The sequence below is a fragment of the Ovis aries genome, chromosome 11 (genome assembly GCF_016772045.2).
Source record: "Ovis aries strain OAR_USU_Benz2616 breed Rambouillet chromosome 11, ARS-UI_Ramb_v3.0, whole genome shotgun sequence".
Classification (NCBI taxonomy): Eukaryota; Metazoa; Chordata; class Mammalia; order Artiodactyla; family Bovidae; genus Ovis; species Ovis aries.
The window spans coordinates 33,690,881-33,717,698 of NC_056064.1; the positions used below are offsets into that span (position 1 = coordinate 33,690,881).

The 26,818-nt window shown below is 44.4% G+C and overlaps 1 long non-coding RNA gene across 1 annotated transcript in view; it reads left to right on the forward strand.

Moving 5' to 3' along the window:
* Nucleotides 1-25,525, forward strand: part of LOC121820590 (uncharacterized) — a 26,115-nt gene extending 590 nt beyond the window's left edge. The window contains exon 2 of the long non-coding RNA XR_006061177.2: nucleotides 39-25,525. This is a non-coding gene — a long non-coding RNA (uncharacterized LOC121820590). The remainder of the gene's footprint in view (nucleotides 1-38) is intronic.
* Nucleotides 25,526-26,818: the final 1,293 nt, after the last annotated feature.

Below are 26,818 nucleotides of genomic sequence, written 5' to 3' on the forward strand. Positions count from 1 at the left end.
GTGATTGCTTATCATCTCCCTGTGCTTTGACTCCTCAGGGAGAGAACCTGTTATCCGGAGGTGAAGGACTCTGCCTCAGGATGGGGAAGTCTGCCCCTTTCCCGGGATGCCTCGCTGATGCTTCCCCAGAGGTGCGCTTCCCTCCCGGCCGCGGGGTCTCCCGTGAAACCTTCAAGGGTCCTGTCGCGTCTCCTGTTTGATGTGTGCTCTTCTGACAATATACAAAACTGTTCGGAAAACCGAGCTTCTGCACAGCGCTTTCCTCCATGTGGTTATTGCCCACCTGGGCTACAGCCCTCGGGTCTGGCCAGGAAAAAAAACAACAACTCTCTTCTAGTTTTATGAGCAAACTCCTTGGAAAAGACTTCGATGCTGGGAAAGATTGAGGGCAGGAGGAGAAGGGGACAACAGACAATGAGATGGTTGGATGGCATCACCGTCTCAATGGACATGAGTCTGAGCAAACTCCTGGAGATAGTGAAGGACAGAGAAGCCTGATGTGCTGCAGTCCATGGGGTCGCAAAGAGTCAGACATGACGTAGCAACTGAGCGACAACAACACAGTCTTGTGAGAGAGGTTGTTTACTGATCACTTGCCTCCACACTCCGCTGCAGCTGATCACTGCCATCTCCTGGAGGCCAGCTTCGCTTGTTTGCCTGTTTGTGTTCTGCTTGTGTTTGGCTTTGCTTGTTTGTGTTCTTCTGGTTTTCCTTTCTTTCCCTCACAGAGTCCTTTGGGTCTTTCTTTGCCGGATCTCTTCTTCCAGGCCTCCTGAAGTTCTGGTGCCTGAGGACTCAGTCCCCAGGCTTCTCCTCTTTCCTCAGTCACAACCTCATCTAATCTCCTGGACAGTGCTGGAGGTTTTCAATTCCATCTGGTCCTACCCTTTTCTTTGAACTCCAATAGGCATGTTCAACTGCATCCCTTTCATACTGGCGTTCATAATAGGCAGGTTAAAGGTGACCATGGATAGAATTGCTCGTTTATTTTAATCTACCAAATACACTGCAGAGCTCCTCCAGTGTCCCCAGTCTCAGTAAAGGGTACCATCCTTCCTTTATCCTTTTTATTCAGGCCAAACTCCTTAGATTATCCTGATTCTTTGGCCTAGCTTGTTGATCCGAGCACTTCTGCCCTAGTTTAAGCCATGATAATTCTTACCTGCACTTTATGGAACCTCCCACTGGGTTCCCTGCTTCTGCTGCTGACTTTGGGAAATTGTCATTTTTTGTCCTCCAGTTGCCCTTATGTAACCTGCCCCACAGACTCCCAGCATGTCGGAACTGTACTTTGCCAGGTTCTCACGGCTGCTGGCTTCCAGTGGGTTCTGCCTCTGGAGGCATGAGCAAGAGTGAGCAGGGTGAGGAGGAAGGCAACTTTCTGCTTCTGGGTTCTGCAGTGTGGTGGTTGCCGGCCATTCCTGAGGTGGAAGTGGAGCAAGGATGGTTCCTCCCTTGGCCAAGGGGGCTATGTCTGGTAGACGCAGGGTGACAGTGACAGCCTGTCCGGGTGGCACAAGGTGCTGGTGCAGCCCCCCGGGTTCCTTCCAGCCAGGGGTATTCTAAGCAGCTTCCCATCTGTCCTGTAGTCTTACTGTTTAGATTCCCTCCGCCTGCCATAGGTTGAGTGGCTTCTCTTTTCATATCTGAATTCTGACTTTGCTGCAGCATTTCTCCACCCAGCTGTCAGTCATCAACACCCTTGATCCTGTCCTCTGCTCAAAGCTTTCCATTGGCTTCCTGTGACATTTAGAGTAAAATCTAAAACCCACACTGTGTTCAGCAGCCCCGTGTGTCCTGCCTGCAGCCTCCTCTCCAGCCTTGTTCCAAGTGATCCTCCCACTGAGTGGAGTGCTTGCCTCATTGCTCACAGAACGGGAAGCACATCCCCACTCAGCGGCTTTACTCCTGCGTCTATCCTCAGCCTGGAGTGCTCAGCTTACCTAATTCCATCTTTGGTTAAACGTAACATCCTTAAAGAAAACTTCTCTTTAAAAAAAAAAAAAAGCTGTAGTCTCCAGTGTCTAAGCCAGCTCCATCCCTGAGGGTTGCCTGTGCCTGGCAGGCTTACAGTCTCAGGTCAGTGAAGGATCCTCCTGCTGTCCCAGGGCATGGCATTCCCGGGAGACTGTCCCAAAGGAGACGGAGGAAAGCCAAGAAGCATTTAAAATGCTAAATCTGTTTTCTTAATTTTATTTTTGGAGTATAATCGCTTTAGAATGTTGTATTAGTTTCTGCTGTACAACAAAGTGAGTCAGCCATGTATATACACAGTGAAAATCCTCTTTGGATTTTTTTCTGTCAGCAAAGACAGTCAGTTCAGTTCAGTCACTCAGTCATGTCTTACTCTTTGTGACCCCATGGACTACAGCACGCCAGGCTTCCCTGTCCTTCAGCATTTCCTGGAGCTTACTCAGATTCATGTCCTTTGAGTCAGTGATGCCACCCAAGCATCTCATCCTCTGTCATCCCCTTCTCCTGCCCTCGATCTTTCCTAGCATCAGGGTCTTTTCCAAAGAATCAGTTCTTTGCATCATGTGGCCAAAGGATAGGAGCTTCAGCATCAGTCCTTCCAATGAATAGGATTGACTGATTGGATCTCCTTGCAATCTAAGGGACTCTCAAGAGTCTTCTTCAACACCACAGTTCACAAGCATCAATCCTTTGGTGCTCAGCTTGCTTTATAGTCTAACTCTCACACCCATACGTGACTACTGTAAAAAAAAAAACATAGCTTTGACTAGACAGACCTTTGTTGGCAAAGTAATGTTTCTGCTTTTTAATATGGTGTCTAGGTTGGTCAAAGCTTTTCTTCTAAGCAGCAAGCGTCTTTTAATTTCATGGCTACAGTCACCATCTGCAGTGATTTTGGAGCCCAAGAAAATAAAGTCTGTCCCTGTTTCCATTGTTTTCCCATCTATTTGCCATGAAGTGATGGGACCAGATGCCATGATCTTTGTTATTTTTTGAATGTTGAGTTTTAAGCCAGGTTTTTCACTTCTCTTTCACTTTCATCAGGAGGCTCTTTAGTTCCTCTTCACTTTTTGCCATAAGGGTGGTGGTGTCATCTGCATATCTAAGGTTGTTGATATTTCTCCCAGCAGTCTTGATTCCAGCTTGTCCTTCATCCAGCCTGGCATTTCGCATGATGCACTCTGCATAAAAGTTAAATAAAGTTGAGAAGGCAATGGCACCCCACTCCAGTACTCTTGCCTGGAAAATCCCATGGATGGAAGAGCCTGGTGGGCTGCAGTCCTTGGGGTCGCTAAGAGTCAGACACGGCTGAGCGACTTCACTTTCACTTTTCACTTTCATGCATTGGAGAAGGAAATGGCAACCCACTCCAGTGTTATTGCCTGGAGAATCCCAGGGACGGGGGAGCCTGGTGGGCTGCCGTCTGTGGGGTCGCACAGAGCCGGACACGACTGAGGCGACTTAGCAGCAGCAGCAGCAGCCTTGACATACTCCTTTTGCAGTTGGGAACCAGTCTGTGTTTCCATGTCCAGTTCTAACTGTTGCTTCTTGATCTGCATACAGATTTCTTAGGAGACAGGTAAGGTGGCCTAGTATTCCCATCTCTTGAAGAATTTTCCACAGTTTGTTGTGATCCACGCAGTTAAAAGCTTTGGCATAGTAAGTAGATGTTTTCCTGGAACTCTTGCCTTTTCTACTATCCAACGGATGTTGGAATTTGATCTCTGGTCCTTCTGCCTTTTCTAAATCCAGCTTGAACATATGCAGGTTCTCAGTTCACGTATTGCTGAAGCCTCACTTGGAAAATTTTGAGCATTACTTTGCTAGCGTTTGAGATGAGTGGAATTGTGCGGTAGTTTGATCGTTCTTTGGTGTTGCCAGCAAAAACAAGTGCTAACATAGGCCTTTAGTGATAGCACAGCGATGTCAGACAAACTTTCCAAGTGTGGGCAGAACCTGATTCTAGAACTGTGGCAATGTTTACACTGGCTCAGAGTTCACCACAGATCACCCTTTTTGATCTGACGTGGGTAGACATTTTAAACTTTGAGCCAATATAAATGTTACATAAGGGACTAAACTGGCCTATGAGTCTCACCACAGTTTTTTAAACATAAACAATGAGCAGAATACCAACGTGAAAATAGAACAGGAACCAGTGTCAGCTAAGGTAGGTTAACCCCTGAGTAGCCAAGGGCTGCTTCTCCTGCTGAGGGTTTGACCTTAGGATCTTAAGAAGAATCTGTTTTGATTCTAATATTAGGCAACATCACTGAGGTTTGACTCCTCGCCCACTCTTGAGCATTTTTTTTTAAATTAACTAAGGGGTCTGTTGCCCCTGTCCCTTTAGGAGAGCCCTCTCTGCCAGCTCCTGAGGAGGTCTTGCATATTGCCTTATGTATTTTCTTGTATTAAGGATTACATTTTATTGGATATGACATAAATACAAGAGTTCATGAATGATAAACGTATACAGTGAATTATGACAAATTTAACCCGCCTATTTAACTGCCACCTGGAATGTTACCAGCACCCCTTTATGTCCATATCTGGTCACTGGTACAGAATTTCCAGGTGAAAGCAAATACGTGTGTAACTGTAGTAGTCAACTTTCCAGTGTGCTCTTGCCTGTTCATAGTCCACGCACGTGTGTGTGACAGTCTGCTAGCTCCACAGCCTCATCAGCACTTAACAGTGTCACTTAAAGGAAGTTAACTATTCTGATGGCTGTTTCTCAGTGTGACTTATTTTTTAATTTAATTGGCTGTGCCATGTCTCAGTTGCAGCACACAGCATCTTCATCTTCATTGTGGCACGTGGAATCTTTCGTTATGGCATGTGGGATCTAGTTCCTTGACCAGGGATAGAACCTGGGCCCCTGCCTTGGGAGCTCAGTCTTAGCCACTGCCGGACTACAAGTGGGGGCAGCTTATAAAGGCAAAAAGCAGAAAGTTGCTTAAGCTATTTGTCACGAGTTAGGTTTGGTGCTGGCGAAAAATAAGGGTGCTGGTTAAGTAGGGGTTGGTTGGGGTTCAAATGGTTGCCTAGTTACAAGGGGAGACCTTGAGACCTTAAGGCTGCAGCTGGCAGAGATTGTTTTGAGAACAGCTGTTGGTGTCCTTGAGCTTGATACAGTGCAGAAAATTCACGTTATCGGTAATGCAGGATTGTGTCTGAAACCACGTCCACAGAGGCCATCAGCTCCGCGCCTGAACCATAGGTACTCCTTCTTGACTTACGAATGATCTTAAACATGCCATCAAGACATTCATCAGTGTACTCATAAAGAAGCATCTTCTAAAAAATCATGTTCAGAAAGTATCCATGGAGCCTGCTTTATTGAATGTTCCAACGAGAATGGTTGAGGATTTTCCCACATGACTCTTCTGTGCCCATGGAGATGGTCCTATGATTGTTCTCGTTAGATCTGCTCTGATGATAAATGGCATTACTTGGTTTCCTCATATAGAACAGTCTTGACTGTTATGTGCTACTTTCCTTGGGAGCTGCCAGACTCTGCTAATATTTTATGTAAGAATTCTGCAGTGATAGTTATAAGGAAGATTGGTCTGTAGCTGTATTTTGTGTGTAATCTTTCTAAGCATTGACATTAATAGCATTAATGTTACACTGATAACATTAAGAGAATTGAAATTATTTCCTTTTTGAATGCCCTGAAACAGTTTACAAGGTGTAGGTGTGATCTGTATTATAAAGGTTTGGTGGAATTCTGTGAAATGTCATGCCTGGTGCTTTGGAAGAGTTTATTTTTAGAGCTTTCACAATTTCTTTCTGAAATCAGTGTGTTTAGACTTTCTTTTTTGGGGTCAGTTTGGCAAATTATATTTTCAGAAATTTATTACATCAAGATCCTAAATGTATAGAATTGTGCACAACAGTCTGTCACACGCTTTGGGGTAAGTTGTTCTGTGTGTGTTCTGCCTATGTACCCATCCCTGCAGTCTCTGTGGATTTCCTCAGTAACAGTGAGCTGTATTTTCTGCAGAAATAGTCTGATTTGCGCACTGGCCACATGCTATAGCGTGTGTTCAGGCAGCCCCTCTGGTTCTGTGTCAACCAGTCTGTTTTTACCATGTAAACAGTGTTGAACCTGTCCCCAAGGCTCTGTGAAAGTTTAATCCTGCAGCTCTTGTAGAACCTTCTGTGTCCACACAAACAGAGGGGCTTAGCTTCTTACCCTGACTTTTTGGAAATGTCATTTGACGGTTAATGAGTAACTGTCCTCAGTGTTGTGTCTGTTTTGATGAGTGGTTGATGCTGGGGCCTGTGGGCTGTTTGATCAGCGTGAAGCAGGACTTTGTCATTCTCTCTTTGGGACACAGAACTGCCAGATACTTACTTTGGTCTCATCTCCACCAAGCACTGTCTTCGACACCCTGGGAAATAGCATCCCACCAACTCCCAGAGCCTCTGCCTGTACTCAGCTTTACTTTAAAAAAGCAAAAAACATAAAACCTCTCCTCTGTTAGACTCCGAGCTCCTTTAGAGTAAGAGCATGTCAGATTTTCCTCTTTGCATCATAAAAGTGCAAATATTGTCCTTATTTAGCAGCTACTCAGATTTGCTAAATATGTTATAACTATTAAAGCTATAGTTAACAATATGGATATTTTGTGAAAATACATAACAATATAACAATGAAAATTAAAATTATCTATAGATCACTTCTTAAATGTAAAGCCTGAGGCATTTCAATATATTTTATCCCAGCATTTAAAGATTATTTTTATCCCAGTATTTTTTCACTATTTACAAATGTGTTGTTGTTCAGTCACTCAGTTGAAGTACTGATTATGTAATTTCCCCTGACCACGTGTTAAACACATGGTTTTTTAGTAATTCTCTATTATTTCTTGGTATCATTTATTTCAGTTCAGTTCAGTCACTCAGTCGTATCCGACTCTTTGCCACCCCATGGATCGTTTATTTAATGCTTCCCTAATAATGGACATTTAAATTGCTCTTTTTTGAAATTTTTAGAGTAAACTATAGTTGATTTAGTGTTATGTTAATTTTGCTGTACAGTTATGCACATATATATTGAGCTGGCCAGAAAGTTCATTCAGGTTTTTCCACAACATCTTACAGGAAAACCCGAACTAACTTTTGAGCCAACCCAATACATTCTTTTTAGCGTTCTTTTCCATGATGGTTTCTCCCAGAATATTGAATACAGGTCCCCATGCTATGCAGTAGGACCTTGTTGTTTATCCGTTCTATACGTAATAGTTTACCTCTGCTAATCCCAAGCTCCCAGTCTGTCCCTCCCTCACCTGCCTTGTCAACCACTGATGTATTCGCTACATCTGTGCTTCTTATTCACAGATAAGTTCATGTCATATTTTAGATTCCACACACAAGTGATATCATTCGCTCTTTGCCTTTCTCTTCCTGGCTTACTTCACTTAGTGTGTTTGTCTTTAGCTGCCTCCACGTTGCTGCAAATGGCATTGTTTCGTTCTTTTTCAGGCTGAGTCATAATCCATTGTGTATGTGTAGCACACCTTCTTTGTCCGTCCCTCTGCTGATGGGCCTTTAGGTTGCTGCGGTAGCTTGGCTGTTTTGAATAGTGCTGCTATGGACATGGGGTGCATGTGTCTTTTTGAATTAGAATTTTGCCCAGGAATGGGATTGCTGGATCATACGGTAACTCTGGTTTTTTGAAGAATCTCCTTAGATTCTTCTGCAGTGACTGCACTAATTTACATGCCCACCGACAGTGTTGGAGGGTTCCCTTCTCTCCACACCCTCTCCAGCATTTGTTATTTGTAGACTTTTTAATGATGGCCATCCTGAACGGTGTGAGGTGGTACGTCAGTGTCATTTCAATTTGCTTTTCTCTAATAATTAGTGATGTTATAAGTTGCCCCTTTCTTAAATAGCATTGTGGTGAGCATCCAAGGTATATGAATGACTAATGACATTTCTGAATCTCTCCTTAGGATGTACTCCTAGGAATAGACTTAGTCCATCGAAGGATATAAACTGTCTGTCCATCTGCTTCTGAACTCTAGAGGTTATTCCAGTGAAACGGCCAGGGGTCCAGGGATGCCCAGCCTCAGGGGACCCCTGGAGAGTGTGGGGCCTGGACATGTAGTGAATGAGCTAGCAGGCTAATCCCCAGTTTATACCACGTTCCAGCTCAGATCTCAGCAGCTGGCTTTGTAGTATGGTTACTGATACAAATTTCATTAATATATCCTCTTTGATATATAGCAGTATTTAAGTGGCTTAGTTTCTCCTCACAAGGAGATAGGCATTGTTTGTATCGTTTCTCAGCAACCTCTTGCACACATAGAAGTTAGACAGTTTTCACCCTGGGTTTTAGAAGCATCAGATCTCTCACATGTACGTGCACACACCTGTCTAAAGCCTTCCACTGGGTCCTGCTCAACTTGGAATCAAACCTGGACCTTTGGGGCCTGGAACGCTTGGCTTCCCTGACGTTCTCGTCTCCTCCCCACCCTTGCCACCCTGGCCTCTCTGCACATGGGATGTGCAGGCTGGGTCCCTCTGGGCCTGGACCTGCTCTCCCCTCTGCCTGGAGCCAGTACAGCTGGCCCCACACCCCTGGTCTCCCCTCAGAGCCCCCCAACCATCTTCTCGACTCTGGGCTGCAGGCCACTGTTACGTGCTCTGCCCAGGTCCTTGCAGGCTCTTCTCACTCATAATATTGTCCTGTTCCCTTGTTTACTGCATGTCTGCCATCCACGTGGGTATGGGTCTTCAAACACCACCTGACATAAACAAAGCCAGGAAATACTTGTTAAATCCACACGTAAAGCAGCCAACAGTTTTGGAGGTGTTTATTGATGGATTGATTGCCAATGATGGTGGTAAGCTTGAGTCAGATCCTGGTCCATAATTATCTAAAACTTTAGGGAAGTTATATTAACTGCAGTTTCCATCGTGGATACAGTGGTTACAGAAGGGTGTCGATGGTGGTAGGAGCAGAAGTGCAGAGCACCTGAATGGGCTGCTCGCTGCCCACCCGCAGGTCTCTGGTCCGGGCTGACAGTCTTCCAAACCCTCTTCTACCTGGTGTACGTCTGGAGGATCGACTGGAACCGTGCGGCAGAGCAGGTACCAGTGCGGGGAGGGGAGTGTGCGTGTGCGTGCGTGCTGTGATTCCAGGGCAGGAGAGGACTCTTCCAGGGTGAGGATGGTAAGAAGCCCACGGGCAGCAGGACGCACTGTGACTCGTGAAGAGGCATTGGACGTGAGAGTGGGGGCCAAAGGAAACCTGTGTCCTCAATACGGAGCTAATTTCTCCTCTGCTAAGCAGGCACAGCCAGAGAGTTAGCTTAGAAACTCATGTGTGAGGTCGTCTTGGGAGAACAGTAGTGCTTCCCCGTTTTTCCTGATCTGTTGTCTAGTTCTAGCGTCTCAAGGATCTTTGGTCCATGGTTTCCTGAGAAGCAGATGCCAAGTGTCTGTGGTCAGGGAGGCCCATGGGGGCAGAGCCTGTCCTGTGGGTGGAGGACCGGGATCCTGACACTCGGGGCGTCTCTGGGTTGAAGGGTGAGCCCTGCCAACTGTGTCAGGCTCAGGGTGAGATGGTGGGAGGTCGGCCGAGGGGAGATGTCATGCATCCGGGGACATGAGGAGTAGCCGAAGGGCGCAGAGCACCTCTGTCCACTCCCTGACCACCTCGAGGCTCCAGGGCCCTCATGACTGCTCGTGGGGACAGGTCACGTGCTCCCTCCCTTCAGTGTGGTCCATAGAGACAGGATGTTAAGTCGGACCATAACTACCCCTTAGGTGACTGTACCATTTATCTTCAGACTTTAATCCTTTTATCTGGACTTAGGAACAGTAAAGGGCACAGTGCAAAAAATATGTTAAGTTTGCAAATATGACAGGTAATTTTCCATTATGGAATCGCTTTAAGCTGTTGAGGTACTTTTAACATAAATTTTAATAAGAGTTTTCAAAGACGGTAACTAAAATAGAAGACTTGTGACCAGGCTATAAACTGGAAATGATAATCTTATACCATTTTATGAAGCATGTTAATTAACCTTGTCATGGTTTTCTGTCAACTGCGGGTGGATAAATACTAGTAATGTTTTCTAAGTTGTTTGAAAGGTCTATAGTATCCTATTGGTGATCAAGAAAGGAGCTACAGTTTTAAGTAAAAATTTCTCCAGGATGATACTCCATCATGGGTTGTAAATGTATAAATCTGATCATCCCTTTCATGGGTGCTCTTACCTTCTTATATTGAATATTTCTTCTTCTATGGCAGTAGGTCATTTTCCTATGAAATATTCATTGCCGATCTAGTTTTGTTTATATTGGCTATTTCCCTGTCAGTGGATTTAATCTTACCATTGAGTGTATTTGAAGGGCCTTTTCAAGCTCTAATGCCATACCAGCTTTTCTGTTTCTCAATTTCTATGATGGTAAAATACGCACAACATGAAAACAACCCTCATCACCGTTTCTCACGTGCAGTTCAGTGGATTAAGTATGTTCATAATGTGCCACACCCCGCTGTCTACCCCACCACACTGTCTACACGTGTGTCTGAAGCTCTGTCCCCATCAAACATTCTCTCATTCCCCTTCCTTCCAGCCCCTGGAAGTCTGCTTTCCCTGCTTATGGTTTTTACTGCTCTAAGCACCTCATACAAGTGCAATCATACAATATCTGTGTTTTTGTGACCAGATTATTTTACTTAGTGTAATATCCTCAAGGTTTATCCATGTAGCATGTGTCAGGATGTCCTTCCTGTTTTAAGGCTGAATAATATTCCACTGTAAATACGTGCTGCATCTTGCTTTTCTGTTCATCTGTTGGCGGAAACTTGGGTGGCTTTCAGATTTTAGCTGTTTTGAATAATGCTGCTGTGAACATGAGTTCTACAGATACAGAGTCCATGCTTTTAATTCTTTTCAGTGCACGCCCAGAATTGGAACTGGTAAGTCATCTGGTAATCTGTTCTTAATCTTTTGAGGAACCACTATACTGTTTCCCATAGTGGGTGTATCATTTTACATTCTAACCAGCCTTGCACAGGAGACCAGTTTTTCCACATCCTCATCAGCACTTGTTATTGTCTGGGTTTTGTTTTGTTTAGTTGTAGCCTACCTAATTAATGGGTGTGAGGTAATTTCTCGATGTAGTTTTGATTTGCATTTTCTTAATGGTCAGTTGTGTTTAGTATCTTTTCATGTGCTTGACCATTTGTGTGTATCCCTTGGAGATGTGTCTGTTGAAGTCCTGTTTTCATTTTTTTAAACACTGGTCTTTGGTTCTGTTTTTAGTATTTATTTATTTGTCAGCACTGGGTCTTAGTTGCAGCTTGTGGTCTCTAGTTCCCTGACCAGGGATTGAACCCTGGCCCCCTGCCCTGGGAGCTTTCATCTTAGCCGCTGGACCACCAGGGAAGTCCCCCTTGTACGTGTTTTAGTCAGGTGGTGGTTGTTGTTAAGTTTTTGGAGTTCTTTATGTAGTCTGGGCTTTAGTCCCTTATCAGAAAAATGATTTAGAAATATTTTCTCTCATTCTGTGAGTTACCTTTTAACTCTTGGATATTATCTTTTAATAAAGTTTTTAATTCTCTTGAAGTCTAATTTATCTGTTTTTTTCCTTTATTGCTTGTGCCTTTGGTGTCACATCCAAAAAGTCATTCCCAAATCCAGTGCTGTGGAGATTTTGCCTAATGTTTTCTTCTAAGAGGTTTATAGTTTTATGTCTTATGTTTAGGCTTGATCTACTTGGAGTTAATTTTTGTATGTGGTGTTAGGTAAGGATCCAGCTACATTCTTTGGCATGCAAATATCCAGTTATTTCCAGAAACATTTGTTTAAAAGATGGTCCTCTCCCCACTGAATAATCTTGGATCCTTTTCAAAAATCATTTGACCACATATGCAAGGGTTTATTTATTCAGGGGCCTTCTGTTATATTCCATTTGTCTATATTTCTGTCTTTACATCTGTTATGATTAGCTCTGCAGTAGGTTTTAAAATCATAAAGTATGATTCTCTAGGTTTGTTTTTCTTTTCCATGGTTGTTTTGGCTGTACCAGGCCCGTTGAGATTCTATGTGAATTATAAGATGGATTTTTCTATTTCTGCAAATAATGTCGTTGAGATTTTTATAAGGATTGGCATTGAGTCTGTGGGTTGTTTTAGGTAGTGTTGCCATCTTAACAGTAAAAAGGCATCCAGTCCTTGAACATGAGATGTAATTCCATTTATTTATGTCTTTAATTTTTCTCTGCAGTATTTTGAAGTTTCCACTGCACTAGTTTTTTACCTCCTTGGCTATATAAGTTAATTTCTAAATATTTATTCCTTTTGATGCTACTGTAAATGGGATTGTTTCATAATTTCCTTTTCAGATTGTTCGTTGTTACTGTATAGAATAGAAATACAGCTTTTTGGTGTGTAGACATTCTGTCCTGCTACAGTACTGAATTCCTTTATTAGCTCTAACAGTTTCTTTGTGGAATTGTTAGGGTCTACTATACATAAGATATATTGTCTTTGAACAGAGATAATTCTTCATGTCCAATTTTATACCTTTTATTTTTCTTTTTCTTCCCTAACTGCTCTGGCTAGAACTCCCAGTACTATGTTAAATAGAAGTGGTTAAACTGAGCATCCTTGCCTTGCTCCTGAACTTGGAGGAAAAGCTTTCGGTCCTTCACCATTGAGTATTATGTTAGCTGTAAGTTTCTCATATATGGGCTCTTATCACATGATGTACTTTCCTTCTGTTTTTATTTTGTTAAGTGTTTTTGTCATGAAAGGGTGTTGCATTTTGTCCGATGCTCTTTTTGCATCAGTTGAGATGATCATGAGGTTTTTCTCCCCTTTATTTGTAATGTTGTCAATGTCAATTACATTGACCTGTTTTCCTATGTCGAACCATCCTTGCACTTCAGTAAATCCCACTTGGTCATAGTGTATAAACTTTTTGTATGGTGCTGAGCGGACCTGGAAAATCCCATGGACAGAGGAGCCTGGTGGGCTGCAATCCATGGGGTCGCTAAGAGTCAGACACGACTGAGCGACTTCACTTTCACTTTTCACTTTCATGCATTGGAGATGGAAATGGCAACCCACTCCAGTGTTCTTGCCTGGAGAATCCCAGGGACGGGGGAGCCAGGTGGGCTGCCGTCGATGGGGTCGCACAGAGTTGGACATGACTGAGGCGACTTAGCAGCAGCAGCAGCAGGGTACTCTTTTTAAGATTTCTTTATTTAACTTCTGGCCACACTGGGTCCTTGTTGCTGTGCCTGGGCTTTTTCTGGTTGCAGCGAGCAGGGCCTGCTCCTGGTCGCAGTGCACAGGCTCTGGGGTGCGTGCTCTTCAGTCGTTGCAGCACGTGGGCTCAGTAGTGGTGGTGGATGAGCTCAGCTGTCCCGCAGCATGTGGAACCTTCCCAGACTGGGGATCAAAACTGTGGCACCTGCGTGGATGTCCAAGCACTGGACCACCAGGGATGTCCTGGGCTGGTGAATTTGATTTGCTAGCATTTTGGTGGAGATTTTATCTTCAGTGTTCACAGGGGATATCAGTCTGTAGTTTTGTTTGCTCCCAGTGTTTGTCTAGCTTTGGTGTCAGGTTCATGCTGGTTCCATAGAATGAATTAGGAAGTCCTCCTTCCTCAATTTTTGGGAGAAGTTTGTAAAGATTTGTTCCTCTTTAAGTATGTGCTATATTGAGTTGCTGCACAAAAAGTTTTTGATGAAATCTACCTTATCTATTTTTGTTACTGCTGGCCTTTTGATGTTATCTGAGAACCCATTCCCAAACTGTGAAAAAAAAAAAAAAGTGGTATTCGAATATAAAAATGCTATGGAAGGACTAATAATAAAAAACTAAATAGAGGACTTGAGTTTTCAATCTTAAAACTGTAAGCAGCCCAGGAGTTATCATACCTGTAGGGGGAAGCAGAATTTTACCTTTCCCCTCTTAGGGTTTTTCAGCTGGACCTAATACAGGTTCACAGGTGAAAACATACAAACTTAATGTAAGGTCTGTGTGCCATCAGAGCCCTCATAAGGAAATGAAGATGCAAAAATGTGGCAAAATCTACATGCTTTTCTACTAGTTTGAACAAAGAGGCAGTTGTAGAAAAGTAACTAAGCTCTGTGGGGAGGCTGAAGGAAGATGAGAGTTATTTTAACCAGGTCTGTGTAGATTCACTTAGCTTTGACTCCTTTCCTGGAACAGGGATGACATCTTTCACATGTGAATTTTTATGTCCTCTTTTCAAAAAGAGGAGCAGAGATTAACCTGCTCTTCAGTGCCTTTCTGACAAAAACATCTGCTGTTTTTTCAAGTACCTTTAGTTCAGAATGATTTCTATGCCAAAGTCACATATCCAGGGGTGGCATGTCCCGCCACCCTTCATTGCCCTTCAACCCACTTGGAAACTCCCCCAGCAGGTTTCACAGTCCTGAGCTGAGTTGGTGGGTTGTTTCACAGCTCGCTGAACTAGTCTCCTAGTCTTGAGAGCTAAGTCAGCGCAGTTAAACTCTTGTGTCTGTTTCAGGAGGCAGTGGTGCAGGTGGGAATCCCTGTCCTAAGTTAGGTCTGTGTGTGGTGTGAGCAATCAGGCATTTATGAAAGGAGTGTCTGTGGAAACAAAAGAAAAAGATTCCGAGTTGGAAACCTAGTTTCTGAGTTCAGAGGGGATCCAGTCAAGATTTCTGGATTTGGACTTGAAGCAGCTTCAGATGGTGGAGTGAGGATGGCAGTTGTGATTTGGCTAATTTCCTGGTTTGCAGTTTGACTAGCTCTGTTTGTGAAATTGAGTATCCCATGAATTTCCTTAGCAGGCTGGAGAAGAGCAGGTGAGAAGGTTGTCCACAAATGATCTGATGTGGCATTCCTCTGAAATTGACACCATGTCATGCAGCTTAGCTTATGATACTTCAGGGCTTCCCTGGTGGCTCAGAGGTTAAAGCGTCTGCCTGGAATGCGGAAGACCTGGGTTCGATCCCTGGGTCGGGAAGATCCCCTGGAGAAGGAAATGGCAACCCACCAATGGCAACCCACTCCAGTACTCTTGCCTGGAAAATCCCATGGAGGGAGAGCCTGATAGGCTACAGTCCATGGGGTTACAAAGAGTCTGACACAACTGAGCGACTTCACTCACTCACTTCAGGGAGAGGATAGTTCTCATTCTCAGTGATTCCAAGTTAAATGGTGGGACAGAAATTGCTGTTGTTAGTTTGAGCAGTTGTAGCTAGATATTGGAGGAAACTAAAATAATCAGTATCCAGTCTAGTTTACAGGTAGGTAGCCTTGTTCATTTTCTTTGAAGTTTTGTTTTCTTACAATAACCAAGGCAGGGTGTGGTCGTTTTCCACTGAAATCTAATTTTCTCTCTGTATTTACCCTGTTTTTCTCAAATGTCATTATTAGTAAGACTAATTTGTTTATAAAATAAGTTTAGTCTTATCCTGACCTGATTGTTTATATAAATACAGCAAGAATAGTGACTTTTCATTGGAATTATGACTGATTAATATAGAGTGAAAGTCGCTCAGTCATGTCTGACTGTTTGTGACCCCATGGACTATACAGTCCACAGAATTCTCCAGGCCAGAATACTGGAGTGGGTATTCCCTTCTCCTGGGGATCTTCCCAATTCAGAGATCGAACCCAGGTCTCTCGCATTGCAGGTGGATTCTTTACCAACTGAGCCACAAGGGAAGCCCAAGGACATTGCCAAATTGATAGTTGAACTTCATTAAAAATTAAAAACTTCTGCTCTGCAATAAAAACACTGTTAATAGAATGAAAAGATAAAACAGGGACTAGAGGGACTGCCCTGGCTGTCCAGCGGTTAAGACTCGGAGCTTGCAATGCAGGGAGTGTGGGTTTTATCCCTGGTTAGGGAGCTAAGATCCCACATGCTTCACGTAGTGTGGCCAAAAAAAAATAAATAAGGACTAGGAAAAAAAATCTTTGTAAAAACGTATCTGAAAGAGGACTGGTCTCCAAAGTGCACAGTAGAAAGAACAGTTTAAATTCAATAATAGGAAAATAACCCAGCTTAAAAACTGGGCAAAAGATCTAAGTAGACCTTATCAAAGTATATCCAGATGGCAAAGAAGCATATGAAGAGATGCTCAACACCATGAGTCATCAGGAAATTGCGGATTAAAATGAATTCCCACTACACACCTATTAGATTGGCCAAAATCTGGAATGCTAACAACACCCAGTGTTAGCAAAGATGTGGAACAACAGGAATGTTCATACATTGTTGTTAGGAACCCCAAGCAGTAGAGCTACTTGGGGGAGTTTGACAGTTTCTCACAAAGCTAAGCATAGGCTTGCTTCCTTGGTGGCTCAGACGGTAAAGAATCCTCCTGCAGTGAAGGAGACCTGGGTTCGATCCCTGGGTTGGGAAGATCCCCTGGAGGAGGGCATGGCAACCCACTCCAGTATTCTTGCCTGGAGAATCCCATGGACAGAGGAGCCTGGTGGGCCACAGTCCATGGGGTCACAAAGAGTCAGACATGACTGAGTGACTAAGCACACACCCCCAAGGATAGGTTTACCATATTGTCCAGTGTTCATGGTGCAGTTATTTACCCAAATGAGTTGAAGACTTACACCTACACAGAAAACTGGAACACACATGTTAATGGTAGCTCTGTTCTTTTGGCTATTGCTTTTGGCCACGTCGGGTCTTCGTTGTGGAGTACAGGCTGCACAGTGTGGGCCCAGTGCTCGTGGCACACGGGCTTCCTACAGCATGTGGGATCTTCCCAGACCAGGGATCAAACCGGTGTCCCTGTGTTGGAAGACAGATTCTTAACCACTGGACCAGCAGGGAAGTCCAGCAGCTTTAACTACTCAAACTTGGAAGTAGCCAAGAAAGATGTCCTTTTCAGTGACTAGATAAGCAATCCCTTCTGCATCCATACAGTGGACTTTTACTAGGTGGTAAAAAGAAGACATGGAGGAGCCTTAGTGCATATGGTTAAGAGAGAGCAGCCCTTCTGAAAAGACTGCATAGCGTATGATTCCAGCTTTATGACAGGCTGGAGTTGGCTTAACTGTGGAAGGTTTATACAGATCAGTGGCTGCCAGGATCTTGGAGGTGGGGAGAGGTTAGTTCCTGAAGCAGAAGGCGTTTTTTGGCAGTGAAGCCAACTCTGTGTGATACTGTCATGATAGGTTCATGAAATACGTTTGTCAGAGGAACCCATGGCTGACTGGGTAATAGCAAGAGTCAACCCCAGTGTGAACTATGGACTTTGGTTAATAATAACGTAGCAGTGTTTATTCGTCAGTTGCAACAAATTTATTAGTGCACAGTGTTCATAACCAGAGAAATTGTGTGGGTGTGTAAGGAGAAGCATTTATGAGAACTCTGTACTTTCTGTGAAATTTTTCTCTAAACCCAAAACTGCTCTAAAAATTAAGTCAATTGTTTTAAATGGACAAAGAGTCTATTAAACAGTGGTGTGCCTCTAAAAATATCATAAAAATGGACAGTAAACACTTAAAGAAGCTCATCTATTACCCCTTAGACTCATACATGTGAAAACACAGGCGATGCCACATGCACTTGGCGGCAGTGATAAAAAGCAGACGACAAGTGTTGGCATGGGTTTGGAGAGACGTGCAGCCACCGTGGAAAACACTGTCACATTTCTCAGTGAGACCGAGTTAACACATGACGCAGCAGTTGTACTTTGAGAACGTACATGAGAGAATTGAAAACACATGTCCACACAGAAATGTAGACATGAATACTCCTAAAAGCACTATTCAGAGTAGCTGAAAACTGCTTATTTCTGTCAGATCACTAGGTGACCACTCAATGTCCATACACAATAAAGAGTACTGTTTTAACAACAATAAAAAAAAAAAAATTTTTTTTTAAGTAACAAACAAGGGCAAAACCCCAGTAATCTTTATCAAGCAGTGGGAGTAGAACGTATCTGACTCCAGAATTGCTGGACTGTAATAGTCAAAATTCCCAATTTTCAATACAACGTTAATAGGCATGCAAGAATCAAAAACGTATGGCCCCCTCGCAGGAAGAAAAGACAGTGAGCTTCCCTGAGAAACACTTTATTATATTTTAGAATGTCTGTGTATGTATTTATTTGATTGCACCAAGACTTAGTGTGGCAGGATCTTCCAACTTCAGTGAACATATGGGTCCTAGTTCCCTAATCAAGTCTTGAACCCAGGGGCCCCAGTGTTGGGAGCGTTGAGTCTTAGCCACTGGACCACCAAGGAAGTCCCCTCTGAGAAGTACTTTACATTAACACTCAAATATGCACAGAGAGCTAAAGAAAACTAAGAGCCTGATGTCTCAACAAGTAGAGAATTCTAGCAAAGAAATGGGAAGAATAGGAACCAAGTAGAACTCCTAGGGGAGCTGACACTAGCTGAGTGTCCACAATTCAGTTCTCCAGGTCTAATGCCAGCTAACAGGAGTCAGCATCAGATGCCACCTGCTGGAGGGCAGTGTCCTCCACAGACTGTACTTCCTTCAAATGCCAGCCCATGTAGGGGTCCCCAGGACACCCACACTTCCCTGCCCAGGAGACTATAAATTCATTTCCTGCAGTCTCCTCCCTTCTGTACTTGGCTGGAATGCATAACAGGATGCACTGAAAATGCTACATTTATGACTGTAAATTTATAAAAGACACAACCCAGGAACTGCCAGATAGAGGACATACTTAAGGCAGGGTCTGGGGGCCAGAGAGGATGCAGAATTTCCTGGCCATCTCTCAGAATCTGGGCCCATCACCCTCCCAGCATATCAAGTGCTCACCAACCAGGAAGCTCCCTTGGGTTTTATAGTCCAGAGTTTTACATGGAGTTTTACATAGATATTATGATTGATTACACCATGAGCCACACAATCGACTGTGGTCTCTAGCCTCTCTCAGGGGGATCAGAGAGGTAAGGTTGAAATTTCCAGCCCTTTCCGTATGTGGTTGGTTTTTATAGTGACGGGCTCTTGTGCTGTAGCTGTCTACGGGCCCCTCCATGTGTCACCTCAGGGTAAAAACACGCTTATCACTCAGGAAAGTCCAAGGGTTTTTAAAGTTCTGTGCCAGAAACTGGGGGCCAGAGTCCAGGTTTACTGTCTTTATTCTATCAGAACAGGTCAGTTGAGATTATCCAGCATGAGGAGCAGAAAGGAAAAAAAGGATTGAGGATAAATAAGCAGAGTCTAGAAGACCTGTAAGACAGCATCAAGCAGAGCAACATATTCATAGTGGGAGATGTGGCGAGAGTAACATGGAAACATACTACCATATGTAAAATAGCCAATGGGAATTTGCTGTATGACTCGGAACTCAAATTGGGGGCTTGGTAACAACCTAGAGTGGTGAGATGGGGAGGGAGGTAGAAGGGACGTTCAAGTGGGAAGGGACGGAGGTAAACCTATGGCTGATTCATGTTGGTATTTGGTAGAAACCAACACAATACTGTAAAGCAATTATCCATCGATTAAAAATAATTTTAAAAAATCAATTAAAAAGAACTTGGAAAGCTTAGGAGATGCCTGGAAACCCATCCTTGAAATGACCTTTCCAAGGTTGTCGTTTTGAGATTAAGAACCACTAAGTGAAGGGAGAGGGTCTCTGAAAATATGTATATATATAAATTATATAACAAATATACACACACACACCCCCATTAGTAGAATGAAGAGGTAAAAAGCCACACGAGCATCTCCACTGATGCAGAAAAGGGTTGACAAAGTTCAGTATCTTTTAATGATAAAAACATTCAACAAGGGCTTCCTTGGTGGCTCAGTGGTAAAGAATCCGCTGGGTTTGATCCCTGGTACGGAAGATCCCACATGCTGTGGGGCGACTAAGGTCGTGCGCCACAACTGCTAAGCCTGTGCTCTAGAGCCCATGGGCTGCAGCAGCTGAAGCCCACGTGTCCTAGAGCCTGTGCTCCTCAACAAAAGAAGCTACCCTGCCGGGGTCCTGCCCTGGTGGATCCAGAGTGATTCGAAGGGGAGACGGATAGGCGAGGAAAAATGTATTTAATTAGAAATATAAGATTAGATTAGGAAACAATAGTGTAGTAGGAAAATGAGTGGAGAAAAGAGGCTGATTAACTTGGTTTACGTGGAAAACCAATAAAGTTCCAGACAAGGAACTTGCACCGTCTACATTGGGCCACAGGCGCCCGCTTGAATAGCGGAGGGTGCCCCGCCTTGGGCTCCCTCTTGCGTGGGTCTCAGAAGCCCGGGCAAGTAAGTAGACTCGGTGAGCCTCCGCGTTCCAAGGGATCAGCCTGAAAAGGAGAGGGAGGGAGAGGGAGCAAGAGACAGAATCGACACAGGGGAGGCCAGGCTTGTGCAAAAACCCCTCTCATAACTACTTTTAAAAGGTGTTTATATACCCTAAATTTTACATAATGGAAGATACAGAGGCATGCAGGGGCAGCAGTCCTGACCCTTTCTGTATAACTTTTTGTATACAAAAGGTCTCAGGTGATTTACGTTATCTTCTGGCCAAGAGGCTTGCTAACACTTTTTGGCTCTCTTCCTTAATGAATGTTAATCTCGTTTCCCCTGAAGTACTTTTCTTTAGTCTGCATCTCCTTAAAGCACTAAAGTTACATCTCTGTAGAACAAAGGCGCAGTGGGTTATAACAAAGAAGGTACTTGACTCAAATATCTAATATTGCTACTTGTTTTTTCTATATACCAACTATGTCAACAAATAAAAGATATGAAAATTTGGCAGCAAGTATTGGCTCAACAATGAAACGCTTAATCAGTTTTATTCTAATGATCTTGACACCTCTGAAGCCCCTTGCATTCCTAGGATGTTTTAAGCTTCTTGTGCCTCTTGCAGTTGGGAGACTGTAAACAATTCACAAGCTGTAAAAAGTCCGGGGGGACCTGTTAGGCAAGCTAGAGAGTTAACAGAGGGAGTTTGAACTGAAACATCCCTTTCAAATGCAGAAGACTAAAGCCCTGAGTTGACTTTTTCCAGAGTGTGTCAGAAGAGTCGAAAAGCACAGTACAATAAGGCAGGCAGATTCTGGTTTTGGGGGTACATGCTCAGGAAATTCCAGGGGAAGACCCTGAGGCCTGATTCGCCTTGCCCATCAGGCCTCTCCGCATGACCTTGTCATGGGTGGGATTCCTCACACTGGCTCCCGGCACCACCCCAATGAGAAACCTGCACACCGCAACTAGAGTAGCCCCCACTTGCCACTATTGGAGGAGACCCGTGCACAACCATAGATAAGTAAATAAATCTTAAAAGCAACAGCAAACAAGGAGCAGAAGGAAACGTCTGGATACGTTTCCCACCCTCGGGAATTCCCCCTGCTTTGTTGTTTTTCAGTTTCTGTGACCCCATGCACTGCAGCCCGCCAGGCTCCTCTGTCCTTGGGATTTCCCAGGCAAGAATCCTGGAGTGGGTTGCCATTTCCTTCTCCATGGGAGCTTCCTGACCCAGGGATTGAACCCGCCTCTCCTGCATTGGCAGGTGGATTCTTTACTGCTGAGCCACCAGAGAATGCATTTGTATATTCAGTCTTTGAAATCTTAGAGCACATGTCTTGAGTTAACCAAGTTTGCTGACATATTGAAGGCAGCACTTTAACAGCTTCATCTTTTAGGATTTTAAATAGCTCAGCTGGAATTCCATCACCTCCACCAGTTTTGTTTGTAGGAATGCTTCCTAAGGCCCACCTGACTTCCCACTCCAGAGTATCTGGCTCTTTGCTCTCCTATAGGACTAGTGATCACACACAGCTGCCCAAGCTCCGGGGGTGTGGGTGTGCATTTTTCCCTTTCTGCCCCAGGGACACCAGACTTCAAACATTTCTCCATTTAAAAAAAAAACATATTTAATAAAGAATGACCAAAATAATCATTGCTAACATTGATTTCTGCTTTGTGGTAAATAAGCCTTTTGCTAAAGAGCTTTCTATGACTGTCTCATGTAATAGAGGCAGGGAATATGTTGACCATATGTCACAGTTGGGCAAACTGAGGGCAGTGACGACCTTGTTTAAAGATGCAGAGTTAGATGGAGTCAGTATTCTGAACCTTACTCTGTGCAAGTTCCTAGTTCTGGATAAATCTTACTGTTTACTAAGTGACTACTAGCTGAGATAAAATAGAAAGGGGTGTGGGAGGGGGGTTCATGTTTGGGAACGCATGTAAGAATTAAAGATATTAAAATTTAAAAAAAATCAAAAAAAAATAGAAAGGGGTGGGTAAGAGGAAGCTAACACTTCAGGTAATTCTGCACAGACTATGAAAATAGAATATCAATATTTCTAATTCTGGAACAGCTGCTAAGACTAATCGAGACAAAGATTTTCAGTAATTTTTCAAAAATCTATTTCTGGCTCTTATCAGAATCAGCTGTTTTCCCCAAGAGCTTGCTTCAGCCCCAGTGGTGGGATTCAGTGTCTTCTGTGACACTTGCATTAGTCAGGGTTCAGGCAGAGCAAAACAGCAGCAGATCATTTACCCTGGGGGGCTGGCTGGCACAGCTTGGCCACACAGCCCACGAGATGTGACTGCACCTGCCGGGGAGCCCCAAGTGTGCAGGGCAGCTGTCAGAGAAGGAGACAGAAGGCAGGCTGGGGAGGAACGGGAACACGTTTGACCCTGGGACAGAGAGAGCTGAGCACACAGGCCTGGCTGTGGAGTCAAGGCCCCAGAGGAGGAGCCAAGGAGAGGAAGGCACAGCATCCCTAAACATGTCTTCTCGCGGATTTTGCCTGCTTCTCGCCAGGGCTCATTGGAGTTTAGATTTTCTGTGGGTGTGTTTGTCTTCACTGTTTTGAATGTGATCTTTAACCAGTTTCTACTTGGTAATTGATGATGTACAGGAAAGCTGATGGTTTTTGAAAGCTGACCTTGTCTCAGGAGTTTTCTGAAACCTCTGATCTGCTGTGTAATTTCTCAGCTTTTCTGTATTTTCTGGGTTGGTGATCTTGCCACCTGTAAACCATGGGGCTCTTGTCTCTTTCAACACGTGCACCTCACATTTCTTGCTTGTCTGACTGCACTGGGGAGGCTGGCAACTTTGGCTCCTGCTCCGTTCATGCCATTACTTGCTTAAATACTTTTTTTTTCCATTTGTTTCTTTTCCGAAGAACAACGGTATATATATTAGCGTTAATTTTTCTGCCTTTCATATTTCCTACGTACTACAAGATATATAGCATAAAATGTCATTTTAGTGATTTTTAGTAGATTTCATTGGCATTAAGTATGTTCAAAATGTTGTCCGGTTATCACCACTACCCATCTCCACATCTTTTTCATCCCAAACAGAAACCCTGTACCCATTAAATAACAACTCACATTTCCCCCTCCCCCAGCCCTGGTAGCTTTTATTCTACATCCTATGAATTTTCCTATTCCAGGAACCTCTTGAAAGTATAATCCTACAAATTTTGTCCTCTTATATCTGGGTTGTTTCACTTAGCATAATGTTCTGAAGATCCATCCATGTTATAGCAGGTGTCAGAATTTCATTCCTTTTTATAGCTAAATAATATTCCTTTGTATGAATATAAATCCATTTTTTTCTGATGGACACTTGGGTTATTTCAGTCACCAATGGTGAGTAATGCTGTGATGAACATGGATGTACAAGCATTTGTTTTTTAAGTTTCTGCTTTTAGTTCTTCAGGGTATATTCTAGTGGAATTGCCGAATAATGTGGTATTTCTACATTTCAGTTTTTGAGGAACTGCCAAACTTTTCCACTGTAGCTGCACCACTTTACCTTCTCAGCAGCAGTGCGCCACAGTTGCAGATATCTCCAGGTCCTCACCAACACTTACTCTGAAAACATTTATTTCTGATTACAGCCATGGTGACAGGTGTGAGGTGGTATCTCATTGCGGTGTTCATGTGCATTTCCTAAATGTCTGCTCACGCTGGGCACCTGAAGGGTCTTCTTGGAGACGTGGGTCTCACCTGTGGGGTAAGATGTTGACTCCCGTCAGCGTCAGACAGCTGCACTGAGCTGTGAATGCCCAGGTGGCTTGAGGTCTGCTGGCTTCCTCCTGCTGCTCCAGTCTGCTGCAGTGACGCTCCCATTTCAGGTATCATGCTGTTCGGCGCCAGGCTTCCCGCTTGGTTCCTGTACTTTGTTGACATTTTCTCTCTTTGTTGAGACATCGTGCCCCTCAGTCCCTTTACTTCTCTGGCCCTTGTCTGGGCACATTCGGGGGCAATTTCTGTTATCTTTTCTTCCTGGTTTATGGCCATACATTCTCAAGTCTTTGCATGGATAATTTTGTATTGAAAACTGTGACATTTTGAATATTATAGTTTGCTCCTACAGTTTTTGGCTATTCTGAACGTTCACGTAGAAGCTTCTGTATGGACGTGTGTGTCCAGTTCTCTGGGCACACACCCAGCAGTGCAGTTGCTGAGTCATGTGGTAACTGTCTCACCTTCAGTGGTGGCTGCCCTGCTGAGGTTCCTCCCGCTAATGTCAGAGGGTCCAGTTTCTCCCTGTCTGCGGCAGTGCTCATGTCTGTGTTTATTACAGCCGCCAAGCACACGCATACTCATATCTCCTCGGGGTTTTCTTCTCCATTTGTCTAATGGCTGAAACGAGTGGAGAAGTAGACTGTACTTTAGAGCTCTTGGGGGTAGCTACCCTAGGTAGCTTTAGGAGGGTGGTTGGTCATCAGAAAGACCACCAGAGCACCATCACCTCTGTACCTTCCCTATGCACTGCTTCCATGGGACATATATTCCTAAGCCCTGTAAGCTGTTCCAGCCAACTGAGGGCAGGGGTCGTGGGGGGGTGGTCACAGAAACCCCCTATTTATAGATGGTCTGTCAAAAGTACGGGTGGCCTGGACCTGCAGTGGCTTCTAAGTGGGGGCAGTCTTGTGGGCCTGAGCCCTTAACCTGTGGGGCCTGAGACAAACCCCATATAGTGTCAGAGTTGAATGGAATGACTGGACGCCCCACCGGCGCGGGAAGGTCTGGAGCATCAGTTGCGGTGCGTGTGAGCCCTGCACATTTGGCGCCAGAAGAGACATGAATCCTGCTGCTCTTGTTTGAGGACAAGGTGATGACTGCCAAGCTCCTTAAATGTCAGACTAGAAACACAGAGTCTCTTACTTACTTTTAAATTTCTTCTATAATATTCTATATTCCAACAGCACTTAAATCTTTTTCTGACAACATGGCAATGGATTTTTAGATATGACAGCAAAAGTGGAAGCAAGAAAAAAAATGGGCTTCATCAAAATTAAAAACTTTTGTGCAAAGAGTAGACACTGTCAAGAAAGTGCATAGGCAGCTGGCAGAATTGGAAGGTGGGGAGAATACTGCAAACCATAGGTCTGATGGGGGCCCAGCACCCAGAGGGTATGTCCCACAGCAGAAAGACAAGCCCATGGATGAATGGGCACGTGTCTCCAAACCATCACAGAGCTGGGCAGTAACCCTGCGAGAAGCTGAGGGATGTCATTAGTGACGTGCACTGAAACTGTAATAAAGTGTCAGAAACTGCACACTGTACAGGGCGGCATAATAATAAAGACCACTGATGCACTGGTTAATGTTGCTGAATTACACACTTGAAGGTTACTTTCCTGTTACGTGAATTTTACCTCAGAACTTTGTCTGTCCTGCTGGATGACAGTATCGGGGTTCTCCTGCCTGCTCTCCTCTGGTGGGGTGAGGGGGGCAGGTGTGTGGCCCCGGGGAGGACTGCTCTCCAGGTCATTGGTGGGCTTCATGCTGGGGCAGCGCCAGTGTCAGTCGTTTTTAGGATTTTCTGTTTGGTTGGTCACATTCCCTATTAAAGGCTCTAAAAACCTCCAGCAGGCGCTGGGGCCATACCTGCCAGCACCTGGGAGCTGAGCAGCAAGGACAGAATACAAGAGTCATCTTTTAATTAATACAAAAGTTTAACAAATTTCTTAAAAGGCAGTAAGCTACAAGTTACCACTTAGTCTGAGCATGTATTTTTAAATGTTTATTTTTTAAAAGCTTGCATGGCACTGCCCGAGACAGGACTTCATGCACACTCACACATGAGACTGGACACACAAGAGTGCCACACACACACCGTGGCCAGCAGTTACTGCTAGAGGACCTGCTCTCCTGGAAGACAGAAGGTGTTAAATGTAAGGTGGGATAAAGAACACAGCCAGCCAGGGACACCAACGTGCAGACTTAAAAACCACGATAAGAGTTAACATTTGGGAGAAAAGTTCACTTAAAATTGTAATGCTTTTCTTGATGTCCAGGATGATCATGTGAATCTTCAGAATAAGAACATGAAGCTGGCATCCCTTTCCTGCTCGGCTGGGACCGAAGCCACGGTCCAGGTGAAGAGCTCACCTCCCATGCGGCACGTGTGGCATATTGTTCTCACTGGTAGTTTGGGGCTGGGATGATTCCATTTCAGCCATGGTCAGTGAAGAGTCTTATTAAAATTCCCACTGCGAGGACAGCAACAGCCAAAACTGCAGCCGCTCGGCCCTAACACAGTCAGCTGAGTCCCCATCAGGACGTCATGGCAGGGGCTGCCCTGATTAGCTGCGCAGTCTGGCTCTTGGGTCAGGTGAGGTCCAGCAGGATGGCCCCAGCCAGTGCTTCTTTCTCCAGGTTGGACAGATCTGTTTGTACACAACAGGGAGATGATATTTACTTACATGGGAGTCTGAGTGAAGGCGTTCCTGGGTGTGACATGAGCCCACGTGGTCGTCGGTCACTGGCTGTTAACACACACAGTAGCCACACCCCAGCAGCGGCCTGGAGCCCATCTGCTGGTCAGAGGGCAGGACTAGCCACATGGGCAGGCAGCAGGGGCTCCTGCACCAGCGACTCTGAGCTCCAGGTAG